Source organism: Perna viridis, chromosome 14 (genome assembly GCF_037379345.1).
Source record: "Perna viridis isolate PV_CMFRI_1.1 ecotype Kerala chromosome 14, ASM3737934v1, whole genome shotgun sequence".
In the NCBI taxonomy this organism is placed as follows: domain Eukaryota; kingdom Metazoa; phylum Mollusca; class Bivalvia; order Mytilida; family Mytilidae; genus Perna; species Perna viridis.
In genome coordinates this window covers 2,606,940-2,627,291 of record NC_142458.1, presented here as the reverse complement: position 1 = coordinate 2,627,291, position 20,352 = coordinate 2,606,940, and the positions used below count along the sequence as shown (strand labels likewise).

Here is a 20,352-nt window from a genome sequence, read left to right as displayed (position 1 = left end):
GACAGAACTATTAAAGATTGGCTAGACGTCCTATGACAGATAAAATGACGAGAACGATTGACCAATCAAACACATCCTGGTTTGTACTAGTCCGATATTCTAAGCCAGGTCTTCATTGTGTTAGCTAACAGAAGCAACAACCCGTAAGTAGGCATGCAATCCCACTCGGACACATTATTCCGACTCCGAGCCAACCAGTCGTCACTCTATACCCTTAAATACCGCATCCTTGGGGGAGCCGTAGTGGCTACCAATTTTAGTCTTTGGTGTAAATCGGTTGGAGATCGAACCCACAACTTTTACACCCAAAGAGAGCACGCTGCCCTGAAACCAACGATACGGTTACCCTTAAAAGAACAGTGATTTCTAGAAAAAGAAGGTCCATATAAAAGTGGTTCACTGAAACAATATCTCAGTTTTATTTTCCTTTAAAATTTGCATCTAACTTTGGCACAAAAGAGATATTCAGTTACGTAATATATACATGTATGTGATTGTAAAACTATTGACCAAACTTTACGACAAACGTGATGACTTTTCATTCAGAATTGTCAACTTTCCTTTCATCTGTGGCAACATCCCTTCGGCTCCTGCGTGTAGTGTTCATATCACAACTCATACGTTATGCCAGAGCTCGCCGAAACTACGCAGACTTTTTGTATCGCGCTAGAACTCTTAACAGATAGGCTTCTGGAACAGGGTTATGTTGCTACAAGATTGAAGTCATCACTACAGAAGTTTTATGGTCGTCATCATGAACTCGTGGATCGTTATGGTGTATCCATCAGCACCATGAAAACTGATTTATTCAACGTGTCATAGTTTTCCTTTCCTCGTTTGTCTACCCCGGACTTGACCTTTTATGAGCAACTCGGCGGGTGTTTCTAGAAAAGCAGAGGACGCTTACCCTACCGGTGCACCTGGCCATGCTCCCAGTTTTTAGTGGAGTCCGAGTTGCTCATTTACTTTTGTTACTTTGTATGTATGATTTTAGTTACTTTATGTTCTTTGTTGTGTATGTCTGTTTTCCATGTCTGGTCTTTGTCCCTGGATTACATTCTTTTGATTACCGCTATAACCTTGGTTCCCTTGATTATTCTTTACTATATACATGTACTTTTGATCCCTACATTATACTTCCTGTATAATCTATCGCCGTGTCCAATTCGAATCTAAAACAGAATCAATTGACCAATTGTTCTTGTTGTTTAATTCCAACCCAAAATCGCTTGTTTTTTTTTTAAAATCATTAATCACCCTTGAATTCTTGGTTCTCATAAATACATTGCGTTGCCATGAAATACTAAAATTTGTGAAATATATACAAACGTACACGTGCAGTATTGCAGTGAATCTGGCTAAACCGAACCCAGAATAATCCCAAAACCTGTCTAAATTGTACCCTGCATAATCCAAAAACCTGTCTAAATCGAACCCTGTATAATCCAAAATCTTGTCTAAATCGAACCCTGCGTAATCCGAAAACCTGTCTAAATCAAACCCTGCATAATCCAAAATCTTGTCTAAATCGAACCTTTCATAATCCGAAAACCTACTTAAACCTAATCCTGAATAATCGTAAAACCCGATTAAACCGTACCCTGGAAAGGATATTTTTTGTAGTTTCGTATCTTAAACAACAGACTGAGTCTGAAAAATTAATCTTAGTTGATATAAAGCTATAAGAGACGTAAAAAATAATTATCATCAATATATTCAACTTCGTTACACCTGCCTCATATTAATGTTAAATGGGGGTATTTACTTGTCTAAGGAGTCGGTCCTAAATATGAATAATGAATTAGTGAATAATAACCACGTTTAAAAGGTAGAAAGAATCTAAATACAAATAAAATATGAATAAAATTTAAAAAAAAAAATAGAAATATGAGCCCAAAATTTCGGGGCAAAAATTTTTGACGAGAAAACTGTCAATTCCTACCACAGAGGTCCATAATATGTCTTCGCAATGACGTATCGTGTATAAAGAAATTACTTTTCAAAGGAAAATATAGAAGTTGCCAAAAAGAATCAATGAAACATCAAAATTATACAAATTAAAGATTGATTTAAAGGTCATAAAGCCGCAAAATTCGTATAAGGTACAAACAAGTCAACTCCACTGTCTTTTTGTATTAACTTGACAAATAAAATCAGTAAAACTCTTTCAATTTTTGTCTTCGGATTCAAATGTTGACACTTCACAACATATAACGTAAATTTATTATTCGAACAAATGCGTGCCACAGAAGAAACATTTAACATTTTAGAAATTTCAGATTTATACAAATGATTTGTTTGTTTAGAACATATACAATAAAGTCATTGTATTCTTTTCTATGTTAAAATCAATTTCTTACGTACGTACTTTCCTAAAGCAGAAAAGTCTAAATGTACCCAGTATTTAATAAAAATATCTAGCATGAGATTGATCATATATTTATGGGTTTTCTTGGGATTTTCAATTTCAACATCTTTTGGTAAGTACAAAGTCACATTCTGCATCGATTTCACGAAATTAACATTGAAATTTTAATAGCACCGTGAACTTTACAATAAATGAAGGTTATAAGTATAGCATATCAAATCAGAGCTTGAGGAATGAAGCAAGGAATCTTCATCACTTGACTGATAACCAAAACTGTCCACGCTGTAGGAACCACATTGAAGATAATCATCATTTCTTGTTATCTTGCAATTATTATGCTCACCACAGGAGGTCACTGCAGTCTGTCTGCTTAGACCTTAACATTATATTGCTGACTGACATTAAATTTTTCATAAAATATTGATTTAAAAAAAATAATAATTTATTGATCTATTCATCAGCATTTATGATTATAAATGATATATTTATCATGCACCTTAATTTAATTATTGCTAGCTAGATTTAAAAAGCATTTCAAATCGATTCCGTCTTCCTTAATGAAGGGATTGGTGCATGAAAATACCTCTTTTGTCAAGATCGAGTTAATAACTTTTCAATCTTTGAACTTTATCCATCAATGTTTACAAAAATGTATATTGATAATATTCTAAAATAAAAAAAAAGAAAAAAAAAGGAGTTTAATTTGAAGATAATGGAAAAGTTATGCATTATAATTTAAATTGCACAGATAATTACTATTATTATTTTTTACAAAAGTACAAAAGTGCTTGAATATAATCACTATCAATCAATGCACTCATTTTTAGTCGTGTGAATATCTTCTATCTGCATGTTGTATAAGTTGCCTTGTCTGGAGAGGATATATCTAGGCCTTGCCTGTTATCCAATCCGATTCAATTTATTTATTGAATAAAACGTTTAAATCATCAAATCAGAGCTGACAAAAATTATCAAAGTTGTTTTTTTCATTAATGTTTCCTCGGGAGCGTTAAAAGGTTTCACCTTCATCATATTATCAAGCTTTTCTTGTGTCCATACAACACCGTGGAAGAACATTTACACTCCTTGAAACGTTCACGTTTCTCATTTTAGCGTTCATGCATCGTTTTGCGTTCGTTTAAACGCAGTGTGAACGCACGACAGGAGCGTTCGTTTAAACGCACGATAGAAGCTTTTGTTTATTTTTATACTTTGATTATTTCCTTGGTTCAACTGTTATTTATTTATTTTATTATTTTTTTTGTTAATTTATATATTTTCATTAATTCTATTTTCTACTTTTTCTTTCGTCATTATTTGTAAATATTATCAATTTTCATCGTTCGTCTCGTGCGTAAAACACGCACTGTGAGCGTTCATCTATCGCGCGTTTAAACGCACGCTGGGAGCGTTCATTTATCGTGCGTTTGAACGCAGGCTGGGAGCGTTCGTTTATTGTGCGTTTAAACGCACGATAGGGGCGTTCGTTTAAACGCACGATAGAAGCGTTCGTTTATTGTACATTTGGTGAGCGTTTAGCGTGCGTTTAGGTATCGTATGTCTCAAGGAGTTGTAGCAACTAGTGAATAAATTTCCCCATAATTATACACAATGGCTGACCCGGGGATGCAGGGTGTACATTGGCATCCCTCCTTTTTATTGGAAAATTTATTGGTAAATACTGTAATGTCCAAGCACCTTTTATTCTGAGGAATCCTAGCTTGCACCCCTCCTTTTCAAAGTGTCTGAATCCATACTTGTATACAAATTGGAATCTATCAATCTATGGGCAATGTAATCTTTCCCATTAGCTATTGCATACGAACGTACACATGTACATGTACTGTTAGTCGTTATGAGTAATGCATGAATTAAAAAAAAACACAAATTGATATGGTCATAATTGCTAGCAATATATATGCAATGCATATGTAGTAAATTATTTGAGATACAATCGATTATTCCAATGACATGCGAATGATAACATGGTTTCAAGCATCACTCGTGAGAATCGTCCATTTTTTTAAACAAAAACGCGGAAAGTTGCTTCGAGTGGACCGAGACGCAAAGGTTTCGGTCGGTTGTCTGAAAAGAGGAATTATTCATTAACCGTGATAACTTTAAATCGAGGACATAAATATGGAATTTTCTAAAACTTTTTTTTTCTTTTCAACAAAGGGAGACAATAATTATATTATTTTTACAATGCTCAGTTAATTGCAAACATTGTGATAGTTTTATTTTTTCGGTATCGGTAAGTATTCGTCATCGGGTATAGATACACATGTTTAAGTTTGCATGTACGTGTACATGTCAAGTATTTCTTGAATTTTGACCGATAGAGGGGAAAAGCAGCTCCGAAGTTTCGGATTTACTTCATGTCTTTAGTATTTGTACTTCTGACATGTCTTTTCATTTGCAATCCTGAAACTGTTTAAACTGTTTTTTAAAATTTTATCCAATTGATCAAGTCAACCCCCTTCAGAATTGAAAAATCAGTCGCCATAGTTTTACTGGCCTTTTTTCTAAATTTAATTTTATTTCCAATTTTTCAGGACTAGCCATAACGTTTACAGGTGGTCTGTCTGCCACAACTGTATCTGAAGACGCTACAAATGAAACCTTGCTGACGTCAATGACTCTGACAGGGGTTACCGGAAGTTCAGAATCATGTGACCTGAACCCATCCGAAACTAACTTTTGGGTGAAACTTGATCCATCGTCTGGAAGTAAGTAGAGAACAAATTTAGGGACACTTTAGATACAGTTACAACAGATTTTGCTTAAAATGAGTCGAAATCTGTATAATTCACAGGTCTCTACCGCTTCAAAAATTCGTTATCTGAGAATACAGATAATTCATTATTTGTTCTGTCAGTTGAAATACATGTAAGTTACATGTTAGATGAACTTTTAAATGAAAACGTTTCTAAACAATCAGGTAGATGGCGATTTAAAAATTTCACAAGAAGAAATCAAAATTATTCTGCGCAGATGTCCCGTAAAGTTATATCAAATATAATATCTATGCATGTTTTTTCTATAATGATCAGCTTTACTCCCAGCGGTCGTAGATTGTTTTTCTCCTCTCTAGTGCTTTAATTTATTGAAAACATGCAGGAACTTCTCACTCTTTTCACTCATGGTTATATTTGGGTTCGGTGCGTTCGTTTTTCTTTGTCCTTTTGTTTCCTTTGTATTGTGCGTTTGTTAAATTTGGTGTTTCCGGAGTTACTTCTTGTTTTGCCGAATGATTTCCCCCACTTTCTTGTTTACCTTTAAAAAGTACTTCTCCTACACACAAATATTCCTTCAGAGCATATATATGACGTCATAGCGATAAATACTCCAATGCATATGAATAATAAAAATGACTATATTGTTTGAACAAAATGTACATGTTTGTGGTAGCTGAATCGAATGGCTTTGGCCCTCTTCTTCCTATGTGACCATAATTAGAATAAAGCAATTATAATTATTTCAGAATACGGTGTATACCTTAAAGCAGTACCCGTGCTGAGTTTTGACACACAGGCTTCCTACAATTTAAATGTACAGATGGCGTCAGTACGGTGGTGGAAACATTTACTGTAAACCTCGAGAAGAATAAAGCACCCACAGTATCAAATCTTAACAGTAAGCCAATCATTGTGTAGTAAAACACAGTACTAATACCCTGTTTTGTTAAGCCAGTTATAAGAACATTTAAAAAACTATTTTAGTAGATGATGATAAAACAGGTTCAACGTCTTCGGAAAAAAAATAGATTTGATCGAATACCAAAAAACAAAAAAAAAACAGGTACATGCACCACCGCAGTCTTACAATGTATGATGTACCTCGACATGTGTATGCACAAGCATGAGTGGTTGGGTCCCGCTCATTGTTATATAGATAGTATAAAACTAAGCCCCGTGCAAGTCCGGGTATTATAAGAACATTCCTGCAGCAGTCGTAAATGGTGACTTAAAAGCGCTCAGAACCCTGGCCGGGGGACGGGCGCTCTGTCCACAGAGTAAATGGGTTGTGTACCCCAGGTAGTTGAGTTGGTGTATTCTTGGCATGCTACATTCTGGTGTTGTCAGGCCATACTACGGTAAACTTTACTAACCATAGTAGTGCACCGTGTTGGAAAAAATGCATCATTACTCGCGCGGTAGAGGACCATGCTGTGGTATTCGACAAGAGAAGCAGCCTCAGCTTCGCTACAGCTGGCTAAATTGCCAGACCCTACCCACCTCTCACATCGGAATTCGTCGACCCCATATCCTTGTTTCCCATCCCATTTATCATTTCATCATCATTTTATGCTCATTTTATCATCCATTTCATGTTCATAGCTGAAATAATGCTGCTTGGGAGTTAAACACCAATCGATCAATATAAAAAATCATATGCGCCTGTGTAGAATTTTAAATTTCCGAAATTGTTAATAACCGATTCTTAATGTTCTATGCAAAGAGTAGCATCTACGTGTAAATCGTTCTTGCAGATTTTTGTTTTCCATGAGTAGCAAGTCGGGCTTCTTCAAGTCTTACAAAAAAAAAAAGATGCACTCTTTGGTAACTTTTGAAATTTCCGTTTGAAATATTTATTATATTTCGATCCTCGGAACATGGTTTTATTTATTTACGAAACTAGCTCTTAAACAGACACTTTATCTTTGTTTTCTTATACACAATGTACATATAAGAAGTCAATGTCTTTTGATCTGCTATACTTCTTCCCGATTTCGATTTGACTCCAAATTGGTAAACGTACGTTGGTGATCCAAGGTGGGTGTGCCGGGCGTACGTCCCCTTAAGACATGGAAACAACATTAGTTTACATGAAATCTGGATTTTTCACATATTCTACCTCCAATTGTTTTTGGCTCGTTGCTTTGATGCTCCTAACGTGATCGAAGTCTTAGATCTGCTCCTGGTTGGTGTGATGATGGATCAAACAGCACGTTTTGTTAACTTCAGTTACTCTAAATTGATTTAATATGTCAATTTTTCCTTCAACTAGTCTTCCTACGGTGCAATTAAAGGGCGTAAAATAACGCAAAGCTTTATTCCGCCACTGCATAATAATGTCTCCTGGTTACCTTTTCAGTGATAAGCAACGTCGAAAACAGGAAACATGTACATGTAACACGTTTAAAGGTGCACGCGTCGACTGCTGCGATCAAAAAATTGCTGAAAAAATCAGTTATTTTGGGCAAACTTCGCATGTTTATTTAGAAAATGTGGTTACAGAAAAAACACTACATGACATTGCCGAAAATATCAATATATTTATTTGTACTCGCACCAAAACAGTCATATTAGCTCGGGAAACCCTCACGATCTGACTGTTCCTAAAGCTCGTCAAATAAATTTGAAATTTTCCGGTAATATACATGTATTATAAATGTATATAACGGAAAACAAAGTACTACAGCAGTGCGAAGCTTTTAAAGAGTGTAGTTTCACTAAGCTGTTGTGTTTAACGTTGTTTCAATGTAAACAATTCAATGCAACATATATTCAACGTTGAACCAACGTTGGGATTTCAACGTTGAAAAGCCAACGTTAAATCAATGTTGAAACAATGTGTATCAACGTCTCAGCGCCTTAGTTAAACTTAAATTCAACATTGATTTAACTTTGCGTGCCTGCTAGTGATGAGTAAACTAAGCGACAATCTGTTAGGAAAAATTATATAGTTAGTGTTTTTTTTTTTTTTTTTGAGTAGCTTCCCTTTCCATGAATGATTTTTTTTTTCACAGACTATACATCAATATCTACTACGACGACGACAACTGGAATGGTGGTGTTCTCCGTTCTAGCTTCTGACCCAGACAATGATCAGTTGACCTTCAGTATGATGTGCAAGATCGTTAATGTAATTTCTACATGTCCGTTCCAGATCTTTAATTGTATGTTTATTCACAGCACTAATGTAACGGAGAAGTCTCTCTACAGAGTTATATTGTTAATCTCGTTTTTTTACTTTTGACAGTTATACAATTTTATTGCATATTGTATGAGACGATACATTTTGATAAAAGTACGCTTAATATTAGTATACGAATACCTTAAGTAACCACTGAAGTTTATGTATGCCATATTTCGTTCGGAAAATTTTTCATTACAAAAATACGTGCACTGGATGTGAAGACGTGATTTTCTCTTCTGTCAAATACAGATGGAAAATTTAAAGTACATACACATGTAACTTATACAACAACTCAGGGTTTTTGGGATATAGATGTCTTTCTTACGATAAATTTCATAAGATGTGTCTGAAATTACATGCAGCAGTTTTCAGAAAAAAATATTCCATATTTTTTTCTATACTGTGAATATAATTGGATCGGTTGGAGTAGGGAAAAACCTCCCTATTCAGGACATCGCGTTCACTAACTTGTCTTCCTTGATTCAGATAACCATGGGTGAATCCAGGTATTCAGGTTAGGGTAGCAAAAATAGATGGAAACAAAATATTTTTCAGACAGGGTGGTAGGGGAGGGGGGGCTATGTCAAGTCTGCTTCCATACGAATCCGCGCCTGATACTACATTTTGATCATTGTATTTGCCAATGAAGGTAATTTGAATTAAAGTCACCATTTTGTTTATTTAAAAAGCTGGTGACGTAATGGTTACCAATGAATTCAACGCCTACTCGGTGTCGACCTACAGCTTGGAGATTACAATTGCTGATGAACGAAGCAATCAAATCGGACCTTACGACCTGACCATCACAGTCACAGGTAATATCTATGTAAATGTATGGTGGTCTCAATCTTGTTATTATGATCCTCGAACCACCCCATCTGAAGTAGACATGTGGATTCTTCTTTTTTACCTTAATTGCGGGTGTCCTGCAAGGAGGGAAAAATGGATCATCCTTCAGAAGCACATGTATGTGTTCACGCCCATTTAGAATAAAGAATCTCGTGCAGTTCGTTTCTCTCTTTGATTTTTTGCTTTAATTCTTTGTGTTGTACAATACAATTTGGCCCTTCTCTTTTTTGTTTATTTTCGTTTGTTTATGTGGACGGTGTGTTCCTGGCACTGTCCATGTACTTCCCTCTCTATTCCGTCGATAAATACCCTCTTAATCATCTGAAATTTTACATGTGTCAGAAAGGGTAATGATAAATGCTGTGTAAATCATCTGTTATATTTCATAGTATTTGGTCAACAGTTTAGTAATGTATATAAAGTATCAAATACAAAAAAAAAATACCAATTATGTACATTGCTTTCGATATGCTGTACTGCGGCACACGTGTTTCAAGGAGTAACCTCTCAAGTGATATATGTACAGTACTTTTAGTATTTCAGTATGCATTTTGAATTACATTTCCCACCATATGAACCGAAATGTAATCATTATTGAGTTAAAAGAACATATATGTAATCGTTACTTAGGGCGCATGCTCGTAAAGTATGGACGACAAAATATTATTCTGCTACATTTCTTGAAAAATAACGGATATATAATGGAAATATAAGGAATTTTCTGTGGGAAATGGGTTCATGTGAAGTTTTGCCTTCCAAGTGACTATATAAATTATAAAACTTTAATGTGTATTTAAAGTATGAAGATCTTACATCAACTAACGATTATTGTGGGATAACAATGAGTGAGCTGTTCTCAGATGTATGTGTGTGTAAACAATACGTTTCGGGTACTAGACATTTACATTACATGACATCAACATCAACATTGAGCTTTTTGTACTTCATGTTCTATATGAATCCAATACACCAAATTAATCCTTCGGCCGATACCGTAGATACAGCAAACCATCTCCTGACAGAGAGGGCCAAACCATCTCCTTACAGAGAGGGCCAAATAAAAAAAAAAACAATATGTCGTCGTCTCCATCTCGTATTGATAGCTGTACATTGAACTCAGGTCCACATCATGGATATGCAGACCCCAGAATCCAGTACTACATTCAACATTCGCCAATTAATCCTAACCCTCCTCAGCATAGTATACCCTCCTCTACACCACCCTCCTCAGCATAGTATACCCTCCTCTACACCACCACTACTACAACCATCCTTCTCTCTACAACCAGCTGATATAAACAGTATTGTACTACAACTTAGAGTTATTTTGAGGGAGGAGATACATTCTACCATACAGACAGTCTTTAAGGTTGAAATAGAAAAAACAGTTCAAGGAGCCTTCCAATCCCTTTCAAATGGAATGAAAAATCTGAAAGCTGAAAATGCTTTGCTCAGATTCTCTGGAACAGTATGGTAGGCGGGACTTGATGAGGTTTGGTGGAATTGAGGAAATCCCTGGTGAAGATACAACCGATATCGTCACGAAGATAGTAGATGAAATTGACGTATACTATCAAATAGTCAGATATTATTCGGTCACATAGGGTAAGCAATCCAAAAAGAGTAAACGAAAATGGGCGGAAACTTCAACCGAGGCAGATTATTGTTCGTGTGAAAGACCCTCTTGTGAAAACGAGGATCCTAAAATGTACAAAACATTTAAAGGATAGTTCAAATTATGCTATGGTGAACATACATGAAGACCTAATGAAGACCAGAAACACCTTAGCATTTATGGCACGGCAACTGAAAACTGCAGGACATGTAAAACATACTTGGACTGCCGACGGAAACATCTTGATAAAAAATCGGAAAGATCGTATTTCTATCGTCACAAGTGAACTATCCCTCAGTAGATTTATAGAATAGGCATGGATCAAAAAGATGTATGATGGAATCACCTCAATAACACTTTAACGATCTTATAACTATACATGTTTATATTTTTATGTTAACTAATTTGTTTGTTTACTTTAATTTCAAAGTCCAAGTCATGATAGTAAATAGAATTGCTCTACCGTATCTCACGTGATAACTCTGAAATTTTCACGCCTTCTACAATCCTACTATATATGCCCTGACAGTATTTGTAATTACTCTACCGTATCGGAGACAGTTCACTGTCACGTGGTATTTATTAGACATTTTACTTTTTGTGTTATAAGTTTTATTTATTATGTCATAAACTTCGTTTAAACGTTAATAAAATATTTAAGTACTCCATGCTAGTAATTTTCCAAATTACACCGCAAGTGATCCATATATGCCTTAAATACTAATAAATAAACAATACTATGAAGGTTCCATCAGGCACAGTGACCGATTTTATTAAATTTATTATGTATCAAGATTTATAAACAGTTCATGCCCAAACTGCAGGCAACTCAATCTACAAAAGAAAAAAAAACAATCGTAAGGGACAGAAAAGGACCACTAAATACAAAATCATAATACAAATATACAATCAAAAGAAATATAAATTCAGTAATGGCTTCTTGGTACAACGTGTACCTACACAGACCTAGGTCACCGGCCTACTCGATGTGATTAAAATCATGCACACTGCTTTTATACCTCGTTAGACTAATCACTCATAATTCAACCGTGTTCAAATAAAGCGGGAAAATTCTTCCGCGATCGACCGTACTTGCATATATGTTCTTGCCTCAGTAATCACGTGATAACTCTGGAATTTTTTACGCCTACTACAACCCTACTATATATTCCCGATAGTATTTGTAATTACTCTACCGTATCGGAGACAGTTCACTGTCACGAAGGAGTATTCAATGGAACCAAGGTTATAGCGGTAATCAAAAGAATGTAATCCAGGGACAAAGGCCAGACATGGAAAACAGACATACACAACAAAAAACAAAGTAACTAAAATCATACATACAAAGTAACAAAAGTAAATGAGCAACTCGGACTCCACTGAAAACTGGGAGCATGGACCAGGTGCACCGGTAGGGTAAGCGTCCTCTGCTTTTCTAGAAACACCCACCGAGATGCTCATAACAAGTCAAGTCCGGAGTAGACAAACGAGGAAAGGTAAACTATGACCCGTTGAATAAATCAGTTTTCATGGTGCTGATGGATACATCATAACGATCCACGAGTTCACGATGACGAACATAAAACTTCTGCAGTGATGACTTCAATCTTGTAGCAACATAACCCTGTTCCAGAAGCCTATTACATACGAGTTGTGATATGAACACTCCATACGCAGGAGTCGAAGGTATGTTGCCACAGATGAAAGGAAAGTTGACAATTCTGAATGAAAAGTCATCACGTTTGTCGTAAAGTTTGGTCAAAAGTTTTCCTCTACCATCGATTTCTGATTGTAGGTCAAGATATGAGGCTGACTTCATAGTGTCTGTAATATCCTTTATCTCAAGTTCTTTTGGGTAGATGCGATGTATCAAATCCCCGAAATCAGGATTGTTCAAAGATAATACTTCATTTATATAGCGGAAACTGAGATTGAAGGATCTAGCCAAACGATATTCTTTCTTTCTGATCAAATCAGCTATAAGTCAGCCTCATAAGAGTGGAGAAATAGGTCAGCAAGTAAAGGAGCACAATTTGTTCCCATTGGAATGCCGACCGTTTGTTGAAAAACACGTCCACCACACTGGACAAATATGTTGTCGATTAAAAATTCCAGCATTTTGTAAACATCTTCCTCTGTATATTTAGAAGATGATTTGGAATTATTTCTTACAAAGTATGAGGAATCTCTACCAAGAACTATATGTTTGTATCTAGGTGTACCATCTTTTTTGGAAAAATAAGGTAATTGTCCAAAGTTTATTACCTAAACGAGGTATTTATTAGACATTTCACTTTTTAGCGTTTAAAGTTTTTGTTCTTGCCTCAGTTATTTATAGATTCTAAACTAACTTAAGATGAACGTAAAATATTCTCATAGAGCAATTTGAATCTTAATTCAGTGTAATTATATAACTTACTTGAAAAACTGTATTGGAAGGCTAAAGATGACGTTACCTTGAACCCTTCAGATAGATTCACTTGAACCCAAATTCCGTGCTCCGACAACTTCGGCAACTTTTCATCCAAAGACAAGATAGTTGGTTTTAGATTAATGGTATTTTTATACTTTGTATTGAATAATACTCCATTGGTTGATACTCCCAAGCGCATTTTACAAGAAAATTATACAACGAACAATTGTAACATGAACATAGTATAGACAAACAGTCATTAATTGATTTGTATATGTTTAAATGTTTTGATGCTATGTTCTCTGAATATTATTGCACATAGGTTGTGTAGACTCAAATCCTGGTTCAACTTTTGATTGTCAATTGAATCGAAGTGATCTATCATCAGTTAGTTACGTACTCCCCCTGTGAAAAGTTTAATAAGTCTGTTTCATTCCTACATTTAATTGTCCAAAGTTTATTACCTAAACTAAAACTTACTGCCGCAGAGTATGAAGATTTTGATATTCTTTCTTTTTCGGAAACTTGGTTAAATAATAATAACTCTCAATCGTAAAGATCGTGGTCCGGAGAAATTGGGTGGAGGGGTTATTGTCAATGTAAAGGAGAGTTTACATGCAGTCGACCTAGAGTTGAATAATTTAAAGTGTATCTGGATCCAACTGAAAATTAACAATAAAAAATACTGTATGGTACATTCAACATTCCCCCTAATAGTAACCAGGATACATGGGCTGACTTGAAAATGACAATCATCCTGATTACATATTAATTAACGGGGATTTTAATGATAATTAACTTGATAATAAATGTAGGAAGGTTAAATAATTGTTGACCCAGTTCAGTCTTCTTCAATCGATAGATGAACCAACTCACTTCACTGAAATGTCGTCGTCGTGTATTACTAACCATGCCAACAGCTGATTATATACCGGTGTAGGCCTACCTCTTTTAGATCAAAATCTTTATCACTGCCCAGTTATTGGTCCTTATCACTGCCCAGTTATTGGTGTGAATGCTTCAAAATCAAAAAGCACATCATTTAAAAGAAAAGTATGGATATATGACCGGGGTGATTATAATGAATTCAATAGATTATTATCTGAAAGTAATTGGGATCAAATATTTCATAGTAATAACGGATAAGATAACCGAATTAATTTAACTTGCTGCTGATAAATCTATACCAAGTAGAATAGTGACATTTCGTAAGGGAGGTCCTCGTTGGTTATCAGCTCATATTCGTCGAGAAATTAGGAGTAAAAAATAGTCTACATACTAAAGTTATATGTCTCAATACACCTGCGCACTGGGATAGATTTAGGAAAATACGAACCGATGTATTTCCTAATACATAATACGAATGCCCTATACGTAAAGCAAGAGATGATTACAATGATATAATAAAAAAGCTTGTTAATGAAAATTGTTCGACTACTAATTGGTGGAAAATTGCAAAACAGTTGACAGGGATTAAAGATGATGAAAATAGCATTCTCCCGCTTTTAGTCAGTGATAATCTTATCTTTGACGAATGCGCCAAAGCGAACGACTTTAATAAATATTTTGTTTCACAGGCCAACGTTGATGAAACTGAGGCTCAGCTTCCTAATTCTAATTCGTATTTATTTAATAACAATTTAGACCACTTAGTTCTTCAGGAATCAGAAGTAGAAGATGTTCTTAAAATATTAAATCCGTCGAAGTCATCTGGCCCAGATATGATTAGCCGTATCAGCTGGAATCTTGAAATATCCATTGTGTAGACTTTAATTTATCACTAGAAAATGCAGTATATCCTAACAAATGGAAAAGGGCTAATTTTACCCCCATATTTAAAAGTAATAATTCCAATGATGTTAAAAATTATCGTCCTATTTCACTCTTAAGTGTAATTTCTAAGGTCACGGGGCGCTGTGTTTATAAACATGTACATAATCATTTACTTGAGAATAATATCATAACTAATAAACAATCGGGTTTTACCAAAGGAGACTCCGCGGTTAATTAGTAAGCATGACCAACGAATGTGGACAAGCATTAGACAGCGGCAAAGAAATTAGAGTGATCTTCTGCGAAATTAGCAAAGCTTTCGAGAGGGTCTGGCATGAGGGTTTATTATTTAAATTAAAACAGGCTGGAATTGAGGGTAATCTTCTAAATTGGTTAAACAAATTATCTAGAGGGAAGGTCTCAAAGGGTAGTCGTAAATGGTTCTTCGGAATGGTTACCATTGACGCTGGAGTTCCTCCGGGTTCTGTAATTCTTGGTCCCCTGTTATTTATCTTATTTATCAATGATATAGTAACTGATATAAAAGCAAACATCAGATTATTTGCGGATGATACCAGTCTCTTCCTGGTAGTCGATTCCCCTAACGACACAGCCTCCATACTTCCTGGTAGTCGATTCCCCTAACGACACAACCCCCATACTTCCTGGTAGTCGATTCCCCTAACGACACAGCCTCCATACTTCCTGGTAGTCGATTCCCCTAACGACACAACCTCCATACTTCCTGGTAGTCGATTCCCCTAACGACACAGCCTCCATACTTAATGACGACTTATATAAAATTCATAAATGGTCTAAACAATGGTTAATAAACTTCAACGCCAGAAAAACAGAGACTATTTCTATTTCTCGGGAAAAAAAACAACATGTTCACCCCACGTTATATTTGAATAATCAGCCTATTCAGTCTGTAGACAATCATAAGCGTCTTGGTCTAATGATTTCGAACAATGGCTCTTGGCATGATCATACCGATTACATTATCAAAAAAGCATATAACCGATTAAATGTTCTAAGGAAATGTAGAATGATTCTTGATAAATTTACTTTGGGAAAGTTATGTATGCCTTTCATTCGACCCACTTTAGAATATGCCGCAATCATTTGGGATACTCAAAATCCAACTTTGATAGATAAGTCAGAAAATGTTCAAATTGATGCAGCAAGAATTGTAATTGATGGGACACTTCTTTACAAAAACTTTATGAAGAAACTAAATGGGAAACTTTGGCCTCTGGACGTAAAATTCATAAACTTGTTCTTTTCCATAAAATTTTAAATAACAAAAACACCCAATTACCTATCAGATCTTGTCCCTGATACAATTGCAAATCGCCACGATCATAATACTAGACAAACAAATAATATCGCTAACATTTTTACTCGCACTAATCTTTACGCAGACTATTTTTTACCTTCAACAGTAAAATTGTGGAACGAATTAGATGTGAATGTCAAGACAGTAGATTCTACTGCAATCTTTAAGCGCCTAATCCATAGTCAAAATGATAAAGTACCAGCTTACTATTATACCGGTACAAGTTTAGGACAAATACTACATTCACAACTGCCATTGCATTCTAGCGCCCTTAATTCCCATTTATTTTTTTAAAATCTTGTCAATTCACCTACTTGTACTTGTAGCGAATAGAAACCACTAATCACTGTCTATTCCACTGTTCAAAATATCGAACTCTAAGAACTGAACTTCTAGCCTCGCTAGCTGAAATCCCTGTTGATATCAATACAAATCTTCTAATCTTTGGATCTAACCAACTGAATGATGATCAAACATTGCAATTTTCAACTCCACGCAGTTGTTTATTATCAAAAGTAAGAGATTTACTTCACTGTTATGTATATTTTAAAGCTAATATTCACTGTACTTTTGCACAGCAAGTCATTTTCTCTCTTTTTTTCATCTTCATTTTCAATTCCATATTGTATACCAAAAATCTAAGTTTTCATCATATTTTATTTAATTGTTCGTAAATATTAGAGTACGAGCATGCACTATTTATACAAAATTGTCATATATTTACCTAGGAAACGGATTTATAAAAGCTTAAAGCTTGTTTCCGAATCCTTTGCTTGCATTGTATTTATGTTATTATACTATTATTTGAATTTCTAAATTAAATATGTTTACACTAAATGTGATCGTTATTGAGTTTAAAGTACGTAGATGTAATCGTTAATTAGTTTTAGACCGTCCCGGTTTGTATAGCAAGCCGTTAAAGACAAATTATTCATCATTTGCCACGTGAAAGCCAATCTATTGATGCGAATCAATACAAAAATACTTGAAATTCCTTTAACACCCTTTAGTGTCTACGCAAAACTGGCGCATTGAGTCCGTCCATACATGTACAGCCAGCGAGAGAAAAAAATATACACATTGTGAAAAACTTAACTCGTATCATTATAGATCCAGAGTTATATGGCTTTTTATTAACCAACTACCCAAAATACGTTAAAATATGTCAAAATCTGAACAATTGGTATGAATTCAAACCGGGCATCTGTACGGGACCAATATGGATCAAACCAGGGCCAATACCGCACCATAACTTCCGGTTGTTTGACCGCCATTTTGAGTTAGAATTGGTATTTATGAATTTTAATTGATGCCCGAATCTAAAAGCTGCAGAAACACAAAAGAATCTTCAATTTTATACAAAAAGGATATTTAAAGCTGCATAAGCTGTCTTTTCGTAAAAAAATTCTGCTGAAATATACCTTAACTTTGAATTATTTCTACTAAATTGTACTTTTCTTGTATAATTTCATTTGATATCCACAAATAAAACGCACTAAATACATGAAATAGGTGTCTGTGTATTTATCGTCTTGCAAGACAAAAAAATCGACCTAGATATATTCGTATGCATGTGACTTTTCGTGACCTTAATCCGCGCAAGTGCTGTAAGGGTTGCTAATTTAATAATAAATCTGATTGCAAAGCGAAAGTAGTTATTCAACGGTAAGGAAGACCGACGTAAAGGAAAAAACCTTTGAATGTAATGCAAGGATCATTTTGAAATTTACGTATTGTGATATAATGTGGTTCAAATATGGTCATTATTTATTTCAAAACTAATAAAAAAAAATAGATGAAATGACACGTGTATTCGTTATTGTTTTTTTTTTTTCACCAAGGTTAAAGTATGTTTAACCCAGGTGAATGTCCTGTCGGCAATCTTCGGAAGTGATGACGAAAAATAATTAGATCAGAGCTATCGCTCTTCTCTAATTGAAAAAAAACCTTGTTTTCACAATATTCTGTAGGTATTATCGCCATTTATTGCTTCAATTGCATTACTACAAACATATCGCAATGAATCAGCAAAATTCAGTGGAATCAAAACTGAACCAATTTGACAGCTAATGCAGTGTAAGACTGATTAATGCAAATAAACGTACATGTTCTTGGTAAAACACGAAAACAACTGTTCTACAAATCATCTAGTTGAGTTGGTTAATAAAATTGTCAATAAATATGTAATTTCATATTGGCCCTGTTATAGGTTTCGGTCAATTATATTGGCCTCGACAGCCGTATTGGCCCTCGGCGATACCTCGGGACCAACACGACCGCCTCGACCAATATGACAGACTTTACACCTATAACAAGGTTAATATGAAATTACATATTTATCAACATATAGTACAAAACATATTTAGGCGACACCCAATGTGCTCTTAATCATGCATCTTTTTTTTTTTAAATGTTCGACTTGTAACTTTCTTCTATAGACTTGAATACAGCACCAGTTATCGATAGCAGCATACAGACTTTCATTCCGGTTGTGCAAGAAAACAGTCCACTTGGTTCTTCCGTTTACCAAGTAACGATATCAGACCCGGATGTAGACACGTGGACATATATGGCAACATTCGAGCCGACGTCATTTGTCAACTTCTTCTGGATCAATTCAAAAAGTACATTTAATCAAACTTTAATTGAGCTTTGTTTGAATTTCGTGCAAATTTACATGATACATTACATTTTGTTAACTTGTCGATCACTCCCTTACATTGCTGAATAAACTTTCTAAATTAATGATCGTTCTTGAATGTAGTACGTATTTTGAATTAATGGTAATTTCATTTTAAAACTCGTTTTCTCGTTTTTTAACAGTTAGAGGCAGATCGAGAAATTAAGTTATAAAAAGCGGGTATTTCCACCCAAAAGCTAATAAAATGGCCGGGGAGACTATAATTAATTTTGTCTAATTTAAAAAAAAACATTGCACACGATTAACAAAACATTCCAATTAAGGGATACATTCCAACAATGAGAATCCTCCCCCTGGATCAGCCACTAGCAGTCTTGTTTTGAGACACTGAGACTAGATGTACATGTTGTGTTGGTACTTGTATGCCTTTAAAAACAATACATGATAAAGAAAACAAACAAGCCTTTAATGAACCGCACTATTAAACAGACAAAAATAGTCATATTAGCCTTTTTCGTAGACGCTGTAAGTGTAGGAAAACCTCCATTTGCTTCCCGTGACAAATACTAAAAGTGGTCATAAATGGAATATTTTGTAACGCCGCGCCGTATAAAGGTGAAAAAAGAGGGATGACGAAAAATACTGTTAAAACTACATTTGAAAAACGCCGGGTACAAGCAACTTTTCTGATGGTATCACAAAATACCTCACCACTTCGTGAGGCTGGGTATAAAAAGTCTTTGGTAAAGTGAAAATTAATTTATTTTCGCACGAACTATTTTCGCACAAACAAAGCAAACTACGGATGATTGTTAATACATGACTTACCGTTTTTGTATATTTTATTTAGCTGGCCTGATAAGTACTTCGACGACTACGAATATCGATTACGACAGTCTAGCTATAACGTCTTTAATCGCCAATGTCACAGTGTCTGATGGAGAGGCATCCGACACCAAAGCCTTGACGATCAATATTGTAAATGATAACGAGGCTCCCGTGTTCTCCAAATCTATGTACTCGTTGCGTGGACCCGAAGCCGCTGTAAGTATGCATATATATGACGTCATCTGTCTGATGCGCAATGGCAGGAAGTCAATGTAAAATTCATCAATGTAAGTAAGATAAACGTTCAGGATTGACACGTACACATGTATACATGTAAGTGCCGTATGCCGTGAAGTGTACAAAGTTACGTACATTTATACATGAATCAACCTGTAGTTGTATTATCATACATTTAAATATAACCTTTTAAAATATAAACTAGTTTTTTTTAAATGTAGAATTTCAATTAATGTTATACATTCACTATCATGTTCATTCAACAGTTATGTAACATGTATACATATACATGCAAAATTATCATTGCTACATTATATGACACACGTAAGTATTTAATTTATTTAATTCTGTAATTGGGAAAGATGGC

At 35.0% G+C, this 20,352-nt stretch overlaps 1 long non-coding RNA gene and 1 pseudogene across 3 annotated transcripts in view; one reads left to right on the top strand and one right to left on the bottom strand.

Moving 5' to 3' along the window:
* The first annotated feature begins 1,249 nt into the window (after positions 1–1,249).
* Positions 1,250–20,352, top strand: part of LOC148597736 (cadherin EGF LAG seven-pass G-type receptor 2-like) — a 29,878-nt pseudogene continuing 10,775 nt past the window's right edge. Inside the window, exons 1-7 of the transcript XR_015918293.1 lie at positions 1,250–2,480; positions 4,924–5,097; positions 5,853–6,004; positions 8,121–8,270; positions 8,980–9,105; positions 18,718–18,903; positions 19,771–19,964. The product of XR_015918293.1 is annotated as a cadherin EGF LAG seven-pass G-type receptor 2-like (transcript). The remainder of the gene's footprint in view (positions 2,481–4,923; positions 5,098–5,852; positions 6,005–8,120; positions 8,271–8,979; positions 9,106–18,717; positions 18,904–19,770; positions 19,965–20,352) is intronic.
* LOC148597737 (uncharacterized) lies at positions 11,496–19,888 on the bottom strand. Of its 2 annotated transcripts, none has more exons than XR_015918295.1 (4): positions 19,749–19,888; positions 14,114–14,185; positions 13,174–13,572; positions 11,496–11,588 (listed from the first exon to the last, which is right to left on the bottom strand). It is a non-coding gene; the product is annotated as an uncharacterized LOC148597737 (long non-coding RNA). The 2 variants fall into 2 exon arrangements; XR_015918296.1 differs by having other exon boundaries at positions 13,174–13,270.